The 18,217-nt window shown below is 41.9% G+C and overlaps 1 long non-coding RNA gene across 2 annotated transcripts in view; it reads right to left on the reverse strand.

The window, feature by feature from the left end:
• LOC117067266 overlaps positions 1–17,654 on the reverse strand; it is a 59,750-nt gene extending 42,096 nt beyond the window's left edge. Inside the window, exons 1-4 of one of the 2 annotated variants that reach the window (XR_004430677.1) lie at positions 17,538–17,654; positions 15,147–15,259; positions 14,557–14,655; positions 13,942–14,033 (exon numbers count right to left, since the gene is read on the reverse strand). This is a non-coding gene — a long non-coding RNA (uncharacterized LOC117067266). Of the gene's footprint in view, positions 1–13,941; positions 14,034–14,556; positions 14,656–15,146; positions 15,260–16,000; positions 16,120–17,537 lie in introns of those variants that run through there. The other variant, XR_004430676.1, reaches the window with a different exon arrangement.
• Between the last annotated feature and the right edge of the window lie 563 nt (positions 17,655–18,217).

Raw genomic sequence — 18,217 nt, forward strand, 5'->3', positions numbered from 1 at the left:
TAGTTCAGCCATTATGGAAAACAGTATGGCAATTCCTCAAGGATCTAGAACTAGATGTACCATATGACCCAGCCATCCCACTACTGGGTATATACCCAAAGGATTATAAATCATGCTGCTATAAAGACACATGCACACGTATGTTTATTGCGGCACTATTCACAATAGCAAAGACTTGGAATCAACCCAAATGTCCATCTGTGACAGACTGGATTAAGAAAATGTGGCACATATACACCATGGAATACTATGCAGCCATAAAAAAGGATGAGTTTGCGTCCTTTGTAGGGACATGGATGCAGCTGGAAACCATCATTCTTAGCAAACTATCACAAGAAGAGAAAACCAAACACCGCATGTTCTCACTCATGGATGGGAACTGAACAATGACATCACTTGGACTCGGGAAGGGGAACATCACACACTGGGGCCTATCATGGGGAGAGGGGAGGGGGGAGGGATTGCATTGGGAGTTATACCTGATATAAATGATGAATTGATGGGTGCTGATGAGTTGATGGGTGCAGCACACCATACATATGTAACAAACCTGCACATTATGCACATGTACCCTAGAACTTAAAGTATAATTAAAAAATTAAAAAAAAAAGAAAAAGAATTCAAACTGTTGCATGGTCACTTTATGAAGTCTAAATATTTTTCCAGATGATTTAATGAAGCAAACCTGGACTTTTTTCTTCAAGGTCATATCTTTAAGGAAATTTTTAAAATAGCTATTTGGAAAGCAATGGTATCTCTTCATAGGTAATAGGGTGAGCAAGGGAAAAAACTGTTTTCTTTGCTGGTCACCTCTCATAAGATGTTCAAACACGTGGCTTATGACTGTTAAGCTAAACTTCAATGCGGCCTTACAAACAACAAGGGTAGTATATTTGAAACCATGTTGTACCGCTTGGAAACTTGTTCTAAGATCTTAATACAGACTTTTTCTGAGGTGTTGAACTTTGCCATTAGCAAAAAGTATTTTTAGAAAAATCCATTGACTGTTTATGAAGCACTGATTTTGCCATATTTCTGGTCTCTGCTTTTTCCACCGCATCTGCACACAGCAGTTATATTTGTTTTTTCAATTATTTCTTCTATTTCCACTAATAATGACTTTGTAAAACGGTTATTCAAAAGGATGATTGGTTTTGTTTAACAATTGTATAGGTGGGCTGTGAAAAATATTCTATTGTGATAAAGGAAGTAGGAGATTTGTTGTTGTTTTAAATATTATCATAGGGTCTTTCTCCTACAGATATATACATTTTTTTTTATTTTAGCAAAAGCCAATATTTAACTTAGTGGCAAAGGTTATGAAGCTATTAGTTAAGGCTCTTTGCTCCTCTTCCTGCAGTCCATGACATGAAAGTCTGAATATACTTTCACAGTAATCACCCTCCAGTGACTGATTTTCAAAAGCCAAGTCTGGCAAATTATTGTAAGTCACTCTGAGTTGCTGTGTTGCCTCTTGCCTTGTGAAAATCAGATGTTTCGGGGTATCCCATGTATGTGACCACAAGCATCAGTTTGATGTTTGTGATTTTTTTAAAAAGCGTGTGCATGTGTGTGTGCGTGTGTGTGTGGTGGTGTCAGAGAGATGTTTCATAGAAAAAGTAATTTAAGTGACATTCTTATTTGGCAGTATTTAATTGCTTCCTTCCTAATGTGTACATAGCAATCTGGCTGATTATTGGTTATTTGTTCAGAATTTATTGTATCTTGTTGCTGTGTATGCAACTGAGTGTATGTTAAAGTTTAGACTTCAGTACGCTATCTGCACAATTTTGTGTGCTTTAAACCTCTGTAAATATGCAGATGAATCATGATCATGTATGGTGTGTTAAATGTGACTTCCAGTCTTGAAACAAAAATATTTTATTGTATGTACATTTGAAAACTATTTGAAAAATCTAAATGTATATTGTAAATGTCCAGTATCCTCAGTCAAAAACAGCACTGGTAAACTGTATGCTTCCTCAACCTACCAATTTATAAGAGGTCAGGGATTAATGAGAATTAAGGTAATTTTTCTAATGGCCTGTATTTTTGGTAATTTCTTACCTGCCTAAGTGTATTTTCAGGAAAAATTGTTGACAGAAGAAATCTAAGCTATCAGAGGGAATGACTTTATTTCATAAGCATTAATTATACTTTATGTCTTTCCTAATATTGTTGAAATCTAAGTCAAGCATGAAGTCAAAAAATATTTTTGATTGTTCATTAGATTTTTTGCTGTTCAAGGGACAGTTTCCAAGCCCATTTGTCTTAAGTGTGGAAAAATGTTGATTCAATAATAAATAGAATTCTTAATACTTGGCTTACCTAATGCTTTTCCTTGTCTCAGGAAAGACACAGATTTTTCGCCTGAGCTTTTAAAATCTCCTCACTGAAACTTTGGAAGAATTATCATTTGTGGCATTGCTTTGGCAATTATCAGCAAAGTCTGACCAGCTGGCTCTTGATTAATCAGTACCATTCAAGTTATTTCTCTTTCGTAATTGGTTATTGTCAAGTATTGAAAATACAGCAGCAGATCGTCACAGCAAATACTCTCACCAAGTTGCACCCAGGAGCTTGGCCATCATAATCTCGCATCTTCCTCCACTGCATGCACGTTTAAATGTCTTTGGTGCATTGCAGCATGCGCTGTCCCATCTCAAATTCTCCAACCCTTCTATTTCCACACCCATGAAGCTCCTTCTACCCCTACTCCCGCTGGCTGAGATTTGAGATTTCCTCTGTGTTTGAGAACACTACAAAGAGATTGCTTCCACCCTAGGAACCTGTACAAAGTTTCCCCTGAATTCCCAAGGATGGGAAATGTGCTGCTTTGGACCACGTATTTGTCTTATGCTGTTTTACAGAATTCTTTTACACACAGACGAATTCAACCCTTTATTGGCATGTTTGTGGTCAGCTTTCTTGACAGTCTCAGAGGGCTGTTTTGTTGTCCTGGCCAAATATGCTGTTTTCCCTCTGTAAATTGTCATCTTTGTAAGCAAACTATTACTTTCTTTTCCTAATTCTTTCTCTAAATAAAAGTTTACCCTCTTTTTCAAACCAAACAGATGACATTCTTCTCTAATATCCCCTGCCTTCTATGAGCACTCTTGGGGTGGTATTGGAGTAGGGACAGAATGAAGTAAAGAGTAAGAGGAGGCTTTTCAAATGTAACCTGCTAAGTAAGAAGTATGCCTTCAGGGAATGCCTAACCTTTTTGATAAGTTACGCCAAGCAATATGCAGTATTTCTGTCTGCCAACAAGAAATCACTCCTTCTTCTCCATAATAAAAGGAAATCATTTTAGGGAAGTAAGCAAGTTTAAACCAAGCATTTCTTATCGATTTAAAGTGACTCCTAGACAGGAGAAAAACATTCATAAGGAAATTATCTTACTGATATTATAATGTCAAGCAAGTTACATCTTTGCAATGATTTTTTGACTATGCAAATGCGTTTCCTCTTCAGGTAGCATGTGGCATTCCCATCTTTACATGATGCCCCTTCTAATGGCCTGTCCTATCAAACGTTGCATTAAGATATTTTGCCAAAGAAAGTACTAGTGTTAGATACTGACTACAGGAATTCAGGCACCAGTTCCATACTAGACTAGACCAGATGTTCTAAATGAAAAGCAACTGGCTGCTTTGTTACCCATCACCCCACCCCAGCACATTTTATAGCACCTGACATAAGTATCTTGTTAAATGAGTGATAAACCGATGACCACCAGAAATTGTAGAGAGCGCAGTTAAAATCAGGTTAAATCGCATACCTTGCATAATTTCTCTGTAAAGAATGGACATGAAGACCTTTTCACATGCCTACCAGCCTGCAGCTCTCTAAAATGGCTCAGATGAAGCTCAGTGTATCCCCTCAGGATACCTTGAAAGCATTTCTTTAGGATTTCCTGAAAACTTCCACCACTTACCCCACACATCACCTCCAGAGTACCTTGATTGGGTGGGAATGTACCGTCCAATCTGGCACTGGCCCACCTGATGGAAGCCAAGGGTCTGGGAAGAAACCTGCCCTTTCTTGAGGTGCAAGATGCACCTCCAGATGGCCAGCAGTTTTCTGAGTGTCATGATATCTTGCCCAGTGATTGGGTACCACTGGATTGACATGTAGATCACTCAGCCCAGCCGCACCCACTGCATACCCAGAAAACCTGCAAAAGTCTCGTCCTCGTGCCCAGTAAGGCTGCTTTTGCACATACCATTTTCCTCATCAAGCTTTAATAACTGCAATGTTTAGAAAATACTTTTCACAAGCACCATCCTTTCTGAGCCTGACAAGTAGCCCTATGAGGTTAGCAGGGCAAGAACGTATATCTCCGCTTTACAAATAAGAAGAGTGAGGCTCAGTAGAGTGAAAACTAGGGCCCAGGACTCCTGACTTTCTAGAGTGCCACGTGCCATTGAGTTAGGTCCTTTGAGAAAAGAAAAAAAAATTTACAAGGCCACTGGAAGCTGTGTCTGTGGAAGACACCCTGCACAGCCAGACACGCAAGGGACATTTACACAGACACAGATAACAATGGCAAATGCAGCCAAACGGGACAACAAAGCACACAAACCCTTTCCCCCAAGGCAAAGTCAGGCACTCTGTGACTGCAACCAAGACGCTTCTCCTTGCAGTCACAGAGGGCCTGACTCTGAGCGAGATCCTGGGCCTCATGCGAAAGAGTTTGTGTGTCTTTCCTCTCTGAACTTACAGATGAAGATGTCTATAAAATGTGTAAGCTCTTTTTCAGCTTTGAAATTCCCTGAATTTAAAACACACACATTGACTACCTATCAGAGATAAGAAGGGATTCTCAGAATGTTTCTATTTTGGGGATGCGTTTTGTGTTATTGTTGTTTTTTGGGGTGTGCATAGGTTGTGGGAGCTATGTAGATGACATTGAATCTATTATAAAGAAAGAAAGTAACTGAGAAATCCATGCTCGGTGTCCCCAATATTCCCCTGCCCCACAAGAAATCTTTCATTACAGAAAGATTTAGGTCAGTCTTCTGCCTCACCTGACCCCCGTCTCTCTCAGAAAACAATTTCACCTGTTTCAGTTACCCTCTCCTTGCTGTCCAGCCACTGGGATCACAGTGAATATGGTCTGGAATATCCCTTGGACCTTCCCCAGCATCGAATCTGACACCAGCACCGCCCACCAGCTGTTCTCTTAGATCTTGCCTGATCACTGCTGTAAGATCACTTCCCTGGAGTGTCCCAGAAAGGGTCAAGGCATTGCACAACTACAGGGGGCACTATTATTAAGTGTGGAATGTGCTCTATTAGCCACTTCCCAGAACCCAGGCATGAAGCAAGCTGGCCCTTTGCCAGACAGCAAGCCTGAATTGGGCATCTCCTTTGGGGTCAAGGGGAAGATGAGAGACTGGTGTAGAACAGGGTACTGGGCCCCACCTTATGAAGGATGTTTATCAGCCCACAGTGGGTGGGTTTAACAGCCCAATGTTGGACACACATCTGACTCTTCCAAGTTTGGGCCAACTTGAGCACCAGCTTGGACTTTGCTTGGGCCATTCTGGCTTGGCTAGAGCCAAGTGTCAGGCATTGTTCTCCCTCTGCCCTCAGCAGAGTCTGTGAAGTCAGGACATGATCATTCTCTGACAAACATTCAGTACATTTCCCTGGGTCCCAGGAGGCCTGATATTGAAATGTTTTCCTCTCCATAGTTATATTTTCCTTGGTTGAAAGAGTTTTGTTTTGGAAGTTGCTACCCTGTCGAGGTAATGAGTCAGTTTGGGAGGCCGGTGCAGAGGGGAAAATGCACATCATTGGCAGAGGCCAGAAGGATGGGGGTGAGAGAAGATGGGAGATTCCCAGTGGGAGAGAAAGACCACACCCTCTTCCCCCTCCCACCCTTTTAGGAAGAACATGACCCCTCCTTACCAGCTGAGGGCTTCCTCCCTGGGACCAGGAGCCAGGCCCAACTGCTGCCTTAGGACGTGATCCTGGGAGAAATAGGTAAGCAGGAAAGGAGTTAACATTTATGGGTCATCTTTTGAGTACCATTTAATCTTCTATCTTATACTTCTTGTGAAAAGCAGTAGCATCATCATCCACATTTTACAGACTGAGAAACCGAGGCTCAAAGGAAGGAAAATTGCATGCTCAGCATCACACAACCAGCAAGTGGCAGAGCCAAGCCTGGAATTCAAGTTTAATATAGGAGTCCAATGCCCATTCTACTATGTGGTCTCTCTGCAGGACTCAGGCCTACGCAGAAAAACAGACCCAAGAAACATGGGAATAAGAAGACCCTGTTGAGGGACAGCTGAAATTATCCTACTCCGGGCAGGGAAAGCACTGATGGCAGAGGGAGAAGAGGAGGTTTATGGACTTAGGCCACCCTTTTTCTTTGTCTCTAATCTCCTCTCCTCAACTTTTCCATCCATACATTTTCTTCACATGGAAAGAAAAGTCACAGAGATACAAAAAACACACATAAACACACAAATATACGCAGGTCTCTCACACACAACACAAATACACACATCCATACAAGCACAGAGGCACACACATCTGGAGGTAAATCTCAGGATTCAAGGGTTGGCCTCATGCCAGCCCTGAGCCCCGAGTAGCCCACTGAGGAGTCCTGGTCTGCCTCACTTTGGGAGGTCAAATCAATGAAAGAGCCCTGGTAGTTGAAAAAAGAGAAAGGGAGAAAGAAAGAACACCAGCACCTCTCATGATGGGAGGTCAGAGCGAATGAAACCAGGAGAAGGGGGTGGGGGGCAGGGTGAGAGCAGGGGGATGGGGAGCCTGGGGCTGGCAGCTGAATTCCTACCCTGGCCCAGCTCCAAAAGATTAAAATAGAGCTCTTAGAGTGTCCCCTCCACAGACTAGCCTGCCAGGGGCCAGACAATACGTGGGTTTGTGCTCCAGCACAGGCCTCCAGAGAGGTGATGTTTTTACCCGGACGGCTAAAGGCACAGAGGCAGGTCTAAGCAATTCCAAGCCTCCTTCGGCTGGCAGTCCCAGAACAGGCCACGGCACAGAGAGAGCTGCCGGCTACTACGGCGCAGACAGATATGCCCTTTTCTCACCCCGGGGCAGGCCGCTGGACTCCTACTTCTTCATTTTATCTACCCTGAAACACCCAACTGGTGGGGCTATGTGGGACAAGGTCTTAGCAGATTCATTATACTCTAATTGCGAAAGAAAAAAAAAAAAAAAACTCAGCATGCCTGTAAACAGCCAGCCCTACCCACAAGGGATGGACAAGGCATCCCTCGGATTATCTGAAATACTCAGATGAGTACAAACACTTCATTTTCTCTAACCAATGAACATGGCTTCCCCAGAAGGAAACCCTGCTGGCCGCTTGAGGTTACATCTTGGAATTCTTGAGGGTTTCAGGTTGGCTAGGTAGGACTCAAGTCCAACATCTCCGACCAGTATATCAGCTAAGCACACAGGCTCTGGAGTTTGCCAGACATGGGTTCTACTCCTGACTCTGTCCCTTAATAGCATGTTGAACATGGGCATGTTACTTAACCTTTATGGGACTTAGGTTCTTTATCTCTGACAGCGCCTAATTATGGTCTTAAGGGTTAAATGAGCAAAATGCATAGAAAGTGATCAAACCAATGCCTGGTGTGTCACTGGCAAATGTTAGCCAGAAACAAAGATTATTCCATCCTGCCAGGTCCCTTATAAAGGGAGAGAAAATAAAATGTATTAATCAAATTTTTGACAGTGAGAGTGGATGCTACCTGGACAGAACACTGGGACACTGGCTTACCAGGGACTACCTGGGAAAACTGGGACATAGGATCCCCTTCCTTTATGGTCTTTCAAAGAATTCCTATTTAACACTCCATCAAGGTAATCTCTTCTAAAATGGCCCTAAAGTTTGCTCTATAGCATAAAGCCCATTAAAAGCCACAGTCTTTTATAGAATACCATGATACCTATATATAAAATTCTTATTTAACATATAATCATATTATATGCTATAATATAATATGGTAAATCATATTATGAAGAGAGGACTTAAAATTGAGAAAATTCTGTCATTTTAATTTTTTTCTGTTAATTGGAAAAAATAGCTGTTATTCCATTTTAATGGAAAAGCTCCTTCTTTCATCTCACAGAACATTAATATTCTACAAAAGCAAAATTAAAGAATCAAGAATAGCCCCTAGGGAAGTGAGGGATGGAGGACAACTCTCATGATCACGACATATTTTCTTTAAACAATTTTAATTATTCACATATGAAGATCAAGACATAAGATGACCAACTGTCCAATGTGCCTAGCTTTGAGGATATTGGACTTTCAGTTTTAAAACCAGAACAGTACTGGCCACACCAATGAACTGGTTGCCTCAGTGAAAGAAGAAAACACCTGAAAAGTATATAAGGATTCCTTAGCACAAAGCTGCAGCAAACAGCCTCAATCTATCAGTGGTCATCTTTAAACCCATTACCAAAACTAGACAGCTCTCCAAAAGAAAGTAATCCTAGTCAGCCAGGTGATTTAAGAACTTTCAAATGCGGAAAATGTTTGAACAGCCTTTTGTGTGTGGCTGTTTTGAAATATACTTACTCTTTAACCTCTGGTTCCTTCCACTCAACCTGGCCATCCCCTCTGTGGTCCCTGGATGCCACTGGAATTTGCCTTCCTGGGTCTCTGGAAGACCCCTTCAACATAAGGTCTTGGTGACCTCTTTCTAACTTTATGTTTTTATTTGTTTGTTTGCTTCCTGGCTGGCTTGTTTGAAAAGAAAAGCACCTTCCTCTGGAGTGTTTGGCTAGCATTAAATAAATTCAAAACACATGGGAAAGGCTGTATGGTTTACAAAGTAATCTTGCTCTTAATTCTCACAATGTATAAGGTGGGCAGTATGATTGTGCCCATTTTTTTTATGAAGATACCAACTCTAAGAGAATATAGCCAAATATATTTTTTCTGTAGAAAAAAATTTTTTAGCCAGTTTTTTCTGTAGGAAAAAAACAGAAAATTCAGATGCGGTTCTTCTGACTTTAAATCCTATACCATGCCTCACTATTAAAATCCATCAGCATGGAGTGATATTTAATATGGTTAGTCCTTGCATTTCAGCTGAGTCATTTAAAACACACACAAACACATATGTATACATACACTCATCAACACATACAGACCAGTCTCAAACCTGGGTCCAAATAAACTCACCCACCTCACTCCTCCACCTAAACAGTGAACAGATGCATTTTCCTGGATTTTACTTCAGCCAAATAGTCACTTTGAAAAATAAAGTACTGCATGACAAAACAGAATAATGACTTAGCAAATTAAAAGAGAAGGGTGAGAAGACAGTAGCTAGTCAATCATACCATTGACTAGCGTACAAGAATGTAAAACTTGCTACCAGGTAAAACCAATACATTGGGAAATGTATCCAATAGAGAGAAAATCAGTAGTAGATACAGATATTTGTACAACATGCTTATTGCAAAGTTGCTGGTTGTGACACAACTAACTGGAGACAACCTGAGTGCCCACAAATAGCAAAAGAATTAGACAAATTCTGCTATATCTTTAGTATCGTTATGCAGAATGACTACAGGCCATTTGCATTGACATAGAAAGATCTCTATGATGGATTGGGAGGAAGAAGCTAAGGAAGGAAGGTGGGAGAATAAAATGTATTTTTGTAATCCAGTCTGCTATAAGCAATTGTTTTAAGTTATATTATATGCATATGTATGTTATACATACATATATATGTATATATGTGTGTGTGTATATATATATAAACATACCATAGAAATAAATATGAAAAGAAACATAAGTTGTTAACTTCAGAGTCTGGGCTAGGAAAAGGAAGGGAGAAATTATTAACATTTTTACACAATCCTGAATTATTTGACTTTTTATTTTTAAAAGCATATATTATTTCTGTAATTTAAAACAATAATAAAATAAGTCAAAAAGAAAATAAACTAAGCCCAGAATTTTGTCATGTCTAATTTGAGCAAAGAAAACTCAGATTCCTCCCCTTACATCTTTGGGTTCATCCAAATGAACTCTCTTAATTGGCCCCAGACATTGACATCTGTGTGGGACTCATCCCCTCTTTATTCTCTGTATTGTTTTTAAAATGGCCACCTCCACTGGACGTTAAGATTTTGATTGTGAACTATGCTCCCGCTCCCACTTCTCCCTCCACCCTCTCACCCCCAAAAAGACTTTGGTTCCTGCTAAAAAGGCCAAGAATAAATCCTCTCCACCCCAATTATTCTACCAATACATCATCCTCCCTACTCTTTTCTCCCTAACCTCCAGATGTTGGACTCTGGAAATGGATAACTGTGGGAGGCAGTGGAATCTCCCTCTCTAAAGGCCTTTACTGAGGGAGCGAGTCACATCTGTTGAGGATGGCTTGGATTTAAGTGCAGTTAGAACAAGTTAGTTATGGGTGGTTTGTCATTTTTGGAGTGCTGATTGCATACAGAGCCCAGTGAGAGAGAGGGGCAGGAAATCAGGAGCCCTGGTGGCAGAGCAGACCTGCACAGAAAAAATAAATTGGTTGCCTGACGAAGCAATATTTGATCAATGACTTGTATAGACAACTCCTAGATTACACTTTTAAACCATATAAATCTAAGAAACATAGATTATGCTAGATGATAGACTATTATTCAAAATGGTCTTGACCAGCAGATGTCATTTAATAGAGATTAAAGACAATTTCCATATTTCGTTAAAGTAATCTAAGAACAAGATGAGAGAATTTTAGCTGGGCAAAGGATTGGGGGAAAAAATTAATTCAAGTGTTTTAGTTAACAAGCTCGAATTAAGAACAGTATAAAAAGCTGCTTTTTTAAAAAAGTCCACTAGTGCGATCTCTACATATTTTGACAGAAGTAGATCCATTCATATAGTCATTATTTTGTTCATTCTTTCAATAGCAAATATTAGTTGAATGCCTACTACATGCCAGGCACTGTGTTTAGAATGTGTTAATGAGCTCTAGGAATTACATAGCACTCTTAATTCATAGTTTGAGTTTTATGTTCAATCCAGGATACCATGTTTTTGCTTCATTGTCACACTATACAAGGATAATACAGAGATATATACCAAGTCATGCACAGAATAGTCAAAGAAATTGAAGCTGTCTAGCCAGAGGTGTTAAGGTATGATAACTGCAGTGAAATACCTGGAGGATTATTGTGACAATCGTTAAACAGATTTATTTTATGTAGCAGCATTTAGGAGAATTGACTGTGATAGTTTAAAAACACGTTTAGAAATTCTTTGATACCCTTCAAAAGATGGAGCCTAATTTCCCTTCCCTTGAGTGTGGGTTAGACTTAGTGACACACTTCTATTGACTAAAATGTGGCAGAAGTGATTATGTGTGACTTCCAAGGCTAGATCATAGAAGGGCATCATGGATTCCTCTGTGCTCTTTCTCTTGGACCACTTTCTCTGGGGGAAGCCAGCTGCCATGTCCTAAGGATACTCAAGCAGCCCTATGGAGAGGCTCACCTGGTAAGGAACTGAGGTCTCCTGCCAACAGCCATATGGGCAAACCATTCTGGAAGCAATTGTCCAACTTCCAGTCAAGCCTCATTCGACTACAGTCCTATCCAACATGTTGACTTCAACTTCATGAGCTATTCTTAGCCAAAACTGACCAGCTGAGCTGCTCCTGAATTCCTGAACCACAGAAACTGTGTGAGATAATAAATGTTTGTTGTTTTTAAGCTGCTAACTTTGTAGGGTAATTTGTTATTCGGCAATAGATAAGTAATACAATGACCAAAAGATTCATCTGAGAAGGAAACTAATTTAACCTTAACAGAAAAAATAATTGCAAATGATAACTTTTGTCTAAGAGTGAAATGGTGCCACTCACAACTGAAGCAGTGAGATCCCTGTGTTCAACCAGAAGCAGGACCACCAATTCTCAGGATACTGTAAAGGTGATATCTACACTGGGTGCATGAGTATGAGCTTAGAACCCAAATTCTTTATTTTTCATCTCATTCTTCATATTCCAACCAGCCACCATTGATTTCTTAACCTTCAATCTTCTCTCTGGTTAAGAAAGTAAGGTCACCGTCATAGCAACACAAAGCAACCCTGGCATGATTTTCCTCTAGATCTTGTTTGGGGCCAGACTGGCTTGCTCCCACCATGAAGAAGCCATTGCTTTGCTTTTGCAATGGCACCTCCGCCATGATTTAGAGACCTACCAAGCGGAAATTGGATTTAAGACCTCGTTGGCCCTGGATTGCACCAAGAGCACAGTAATCTCTTAAAAGCCCAAGCTGTAGCAGTCAGCATTCCCCCTGCTGCTATTGATAATTTGTACCATATTGACTGGGTTACTTAGCATTTGTAAACAGGACCCCATGGTGGCTGGATGTCAAATACATGGAAATAACTCTTCATCAACCTGGAGTCTGGCGCCCACCCTCCACCCATCCTTTGGCCACTGGAATGCAGGGCAGCCCAGGCTGTCCTTACCACCCACATACACAGCTCATTGCCCTGCTAAAGGTAAAGACCTCAACTTCATCATGCATGCAGCTCCTTGGGGGAGGGAGGGATGGAGGGAACTGATGGACACTGGGGAATCCCAAAGAGTAAACCTAAGGCAGGTGAAACATGCCCAGGACCTGAAGGATGCAATTAAGCCCAATTCACCGGGATCCAGAGTTTTTCTACCAAATTCCTGAGGAAACCAAATTGCATAATGTGTGACTTATTCAGAAACACACATCCCCATGTTGTTGGCCAAGGCAGAGGCAATGTGGTGGGGGTCTTAGGCAAGGGGTGCAGGTGCACAGAAATGAAAACAACAGACTAAAACAACAAGCTCCCTGGCCTATGAAGAACAGTCCCATGTTTTGCTGGATTCCTCAGTCAGAGCAAGCATGCATATATATGTGGGTTCTTGTGTACATGTGCAGCTGGGGCTGAGGGTGGGGAGTGGGGGGCCTTCCAGGGAGGGAGCAAGAACATGTCTACACATTTTAAATGGCAATTGCAAAGGAAACCATCAGAGGTGCTCTCACATACATTGGGCACTACTTACTTTTTGCCAGCTCCTATAACTTCTGAATCTCCCCCTTCTCATTTCATAAACATTTTGTGTATATTTTTAAGTGGGAATATTTTTGCTCATTTGGGAAGACTGTGTCTTTATGGAGTCGAATCAGGCTAACTTGTGCCTTCCATGTTTCTTCAGTGGTGGGAAACAGGAGCAGTGACAAATGCTAAAATGTGGGATGGGGACAGAATGATTTGAGATGAGAGAATTTGCAGAAAGCCAGGAGGGAGATAATTCTGTAAAAAATAAAATTTTGTCATTGTCCTTCTTTGGGTCTTTTCCACACCTTTCCAGTGGAAAGCCTATTTAACCTGCTTTTAAAAATTTCAGCAATTGGAAGTTATGAGTTTTTTCTGTTCGGCCTCCACTCCTACAAGACTGAACAATTCAATCTCTCTTTCCCCGGCTTACCTGTGGCATGTGGGGCCTGCTTGACTTGAATAAATGGTTGTTTATGGATGATAGCATCTGGTATGCCCCTGATTAGGTCACTGTGTTATGTTAAGTATTTCTACTTCCTGGTGGAGAAACCAAAGCTAACAGTTCTCAAGACCACCACTCCCAACACAGATAGCACAGCACCCGAGATGGGATCTACCCCTTAGAAAAGCCAGTTAGGCTTTCTGTCAACTTGCAGTACTCTTCTGGGACCATAGGATGAGAGCAAAAGATAACAGCTTCAACCTAATAATGACAACATTCATACTCCGATGAAGAACCTATCTATACAGGACTCTGAACACCTCCTCTGGTTTCATTGTCACAACCACCCTGGCAAAGTTGCTATTGCTGCTTTGATCCCCATTCTACAGATGCATGGCCTGAGGCTTGAAGAAATTAAGCAACTTGCCCAAGGCCTTACCTGAAGTAAGCAGAAGGCACGCAATTTGAGCTCAGGTCTTTCTGGCTCCCAAGTTTAGAACTGTTCCACCAGAGGTTCTGGGAAAAAGCAGCCTGGAGTAGTGAAAAGAGTCATAAATGCTATGCAACCCAGTTATTCAACCTCACCTTGCCTCAGTTTCTTTGGCCATAATAGGTTAGAATTGCTCCCATTATCCTAAATAGGACTGCTATGGGCCAGCTAAAATCTTAGCTATGACTTGAAAATTTACTGAGTACCTCGTGGACAGTTTGTTGACTGAAAGAATACCAATAAATGAACCAATAGATAGGTAAACTAACATTTCTTCTTAGTGGAAGTTCCCAAAGGAACCCCTATAACTGTTACTCAGGAGAGTAACTCTAAAAACTCCCACTGCTAGCTCCTGAGTTCCTGAACAGCAATGGAAGATTTGGATCTTTAAGATCAGAGTTTCCTGCATGAAGCAAAGAGCTATGTTTTCCTGAACTGTAGGCCAATGAAACTCCAAAAAGACATGTTTTTCCAATGTTCTCTCAGTAGCTATCCTAGGATGTAGAGGAACATGTGAAAGAAAACCAAATGGATTCGTTTTTTAACAAGGTCTGAAAGACATACCAAATATTTCAGTTCTCCAAGGTGTCTGCTTCCCTCCAGCTGTCCAGGGTTTTCAGCTGGGTCTCAGAAACGAAGTTCAGGACACCCAGACAAGTAATTCTAACCAGCAGTGCCAGGAAAATATTAATGTTTAAAAAAATAAAGCAGAGATTTGTTTATTTTTTAAACATATACATATCTTCCTATAACGTCCCTCACACCCAAGAGCCCTGGACAATTTTGCTTTCACCTGAGCAGGATTAACAAGTTCAGAGCCAAATATATTTGTGTCTCGCTAACTGAACCTTATAAGCATCACCCCCAACCTCTTTTTTCCTCTTGACGCTGATTTTCAAGCGTTCACTCCCCTGTGGGATAAATTGGTTCTATTCCAAAGAGGTGGGGGCGTTCGGCTGGGATGACGCCGTTGTGGTGAGCAAAGCCTCCAGAACTATTGGGCCTGAAACTCTCTCCAACCCTGGCCTTTAAACAGCCAGTTCGCCAGATGTGGCAGCCAAGGCCTGCTGCCTCCTGCCTTGAGAAACAGCCCAGGGGTCGCAGAAGGAGACCCCAGAGAGCCATAGGGTTAACCAACCAACCATAAACATTACCTCCTCTGTTGATCTTCAAAAGTTTGGGGAAAGAAAACAAACCACATAAATCTTTATCAGGGCTCCTTACAACTGCCCTGGGAGGTGGCTCCAAGAAGAACTGGGTTGTGACTCTGTATGGAGGATGAAAAATGATTTCAATGAACAACTCCAGTGCCAGAAATAGATTGCTTTTATTTCTATTTTATTTTTTTCCTCTCCACCCACCCCCCGCCATTAAAAATGACTTCTTTTTGTTATTTGCCACCCAGAAACTCCATGGCGAGAATCCCTAGTCTTCTACTACTGGCTTCATGGTTTCCACTGTAGATAATTCCTGGACAATGCCAAAGAAAGAGGAAACATTAGCTCAAGGGCTATAGTGTTTAGAAGCCAAGGGAGGAGGTGCCATGTCCATGTTAGAGGTTAACACATCTTCTATGAATGGGATCATGGAGTAGAGTAGATTAGGTGTGGGGCGGCCACCCCCTCCTGAAAATCTTTCAGTAATACACCTTTCCATCCAGGACAAACTCTCCAAACCCTTCCTAAACTTCCACGCAGACATACAAGGTGGTGTGGCCTGCACCCAAGAGCACAGAATCTAAACTGCCTTCTGACCCTGACTTTCTAGGGGATCTTGGGCAAGTCACTCAACTTCTGCAGGCCCCATGCGCTCATCATAATAACAGTAGGTAACATTTATGAGCCATCTAGTAACTCCAGCTTAACATCTTGTTAAATACCTTGTGTACATTTTAAACCATAACTCTCCAAGGTTTTACAAATCCCATTTTACAGATGAGGAAACTAAGACTTACAGAGGTGAAGTAATTCATCCGAAGTGACATGAAAACAGGGATAATAGCACTTACCTCATAGAGTGGTGAGGAGTGAATGAGATAATGTCTGTAACGTGCTTAGCATGATTCCTGGCACCTTGTGAGCTCTCATTCAGAGAGTTCTCCCATCTCTGGAAATCGTCCCTGAACCCTGACCCTCAGCCTGCCCCACCCTCCCAATCTCTCTAGTGGGTCCCTGCTCCCAGGCCCTCATCAGTCACCCCACCTCAGGAGCCCATCAGGGGCAGCAATGAGTCCCATTTCTGTAGTGTCAGCCAGTGTCTGCCACACAGTAAGAGCAAAGTAAGTGAGTGTTAAACAATGAATGAAATGTTGTAAGCAAATACCTAATTCGTAGACAACTAATGCAAAAAAAAAAAAGCAAAAATAAATACTAATAATGAAATGACTTGTTCTAAGGATGGCTAAAGATCCAAAATTTCCTGGAGGAGCCTGTATGCTAGTGGAAAAATGTACAAAAGGGAACGAGGAACGAAGTCATGCTCTTTTTTTAAATACCAGCTTTCACTGCAGTTTAAGGGCTTCACAGACTTCCCCAGAATGCCCATGAATCATAGGAAGAGAACCCAAGAGTCCTGGGTCCCAGCCATTCTGACTAACTTCAGCAAACGTCCTCCAAGCCCATGGAAGGCAGACTGGTATGGAAACCACACCCATATCCACCTGTGCGCACACATACACACACATCTGCACACACACACATACCTGCACACATACACATGAACTTAACCAACACCAACAAATCAATCTCTCAGCATTGGCTGAGCACTTAGCTGGTGCCGTGCCCCTTACAAAATTCAGAAATAAGATATAAAAGATTCTAAAGACCCCAGGACACTGACTGTACGGAATGAACAGTCTAGCTGTCGAATTGGGGCTGGGAAAATGAGCAAGTTTATTGCCACACTAATAATACTAGCTGTCATCTTCTGGATATGTGCCAAGGATACACAGAATCCCCAAGGAGAATGCGTCATTTGAAAACGTGTGTTCATTCATTCAACAAGTGTTTATTGTGCTTCTACCCTGTGCCAGGTGTTGTTCTAAGTGAAGAGGATAAAACAGTCAACAAGCTGGACAAAGGCCCTGCCTTCGTGGAGGTTACCTTCTAGTCCTAGAAATTTTAAAACCCAATGTTACAAATTTGTTTGGAAATGGCAGTGAAATGTAAAACAAACTACAGAAAGCTAAGTTTCACACAAAGCTTCTCAGTTACTGGGGATGCACAGATGATGGCGATTCTTTAGAAGGAGAGAGAACAGGTGCCTTTGGCAGAATCTCTGGGAGGTAGGATTGGGGAGGCTTGTGTGTTTCTCAAAAGGCAGAAGGAATTAAAAGAGGCCTCCTAAAAGTTAGGGCACTTACCTGATGTCCCCCAACTTGTAGCCTAGGGATATTTCCTCCAGTAAAATTCCCTCTCCCTTCATATCCTGAACCACATTGGCAAGATATGGTGGGAGAAAGCCCATTGGCCTGGAAGCCAGACAGAGTGCATGTAAGCCCAAATAATTCACAAACTCCTATAAAATTGCAGGGTAACACCACTCACCTCCCCATTGTGTAAACAAGAAGCCTGAGTATAAAGCTGCTACTTAGCGATTCTTCTTCTCCTCTTCCCCTTCCCCTTCCTCTTCCTCTTCCTCTTCCTCTTCCTCTTCTTCTTCTTCTTCTTGCCCGTGGCTTCAGACTCACCCCACACACACCACCCTCCTCGACCTCACGGCTTTAGACAGATAAGGACAGCACTGTTTACTGCGTTAGGCACTGCCCACATATCATCTCATTTAATCCTCTCAGCACTCTCAAAGGGATGTATGGCTTGTGATTTGCTCAAGGTCCCATAACTGGAAAATGGCTGAGTTGAGGACACCCAGACAAGTAATTCTAACCAGCAGTGCCAGGAAAATATTAATATTTAAAAAAATAAACCAGAGATTTGTTTACTTTTTAAACATACACATATCTTCCTATAATGTCCCTCACACCCAAGAGCCCTAGACAAGGGCTTCATGAACTTAACCACCGGGCTATACTGGCTCCCCAGGATCCTGAAAACATTGCCTTCCTCAAGGCACTGTCCTAGCTCAAGAACCTCTCTGCCAGCCCAGGTGACCACCAGCTGCACCAAGTTCAAGTGCTCACTGTAGTTGACCAGATCTCCCTGTTAGCTCCTGCCATGCCATTCTCTTTCCTGTATCTATCCTTTTCCCATGTGCCTTCCCCACCGTG

This window comes from Trachypithecus francoisi, unplaced genomic scaffold (assembly GCF_009764315.1).
Source record: "Trachypithecus francoisi isolate TF-2019V2 unplaced genomic scaffold, Tfra_2.0 Lachesis_group20, whole genome shotgun sequence".
Classification (NCBI taxonomy): domain Eukaryota; kingdom Metazoa; phylum Chordata; class Mammalia; order Primates; family Cercopithecidae; genus Trachypithecus; species Trachypithecus francoisi.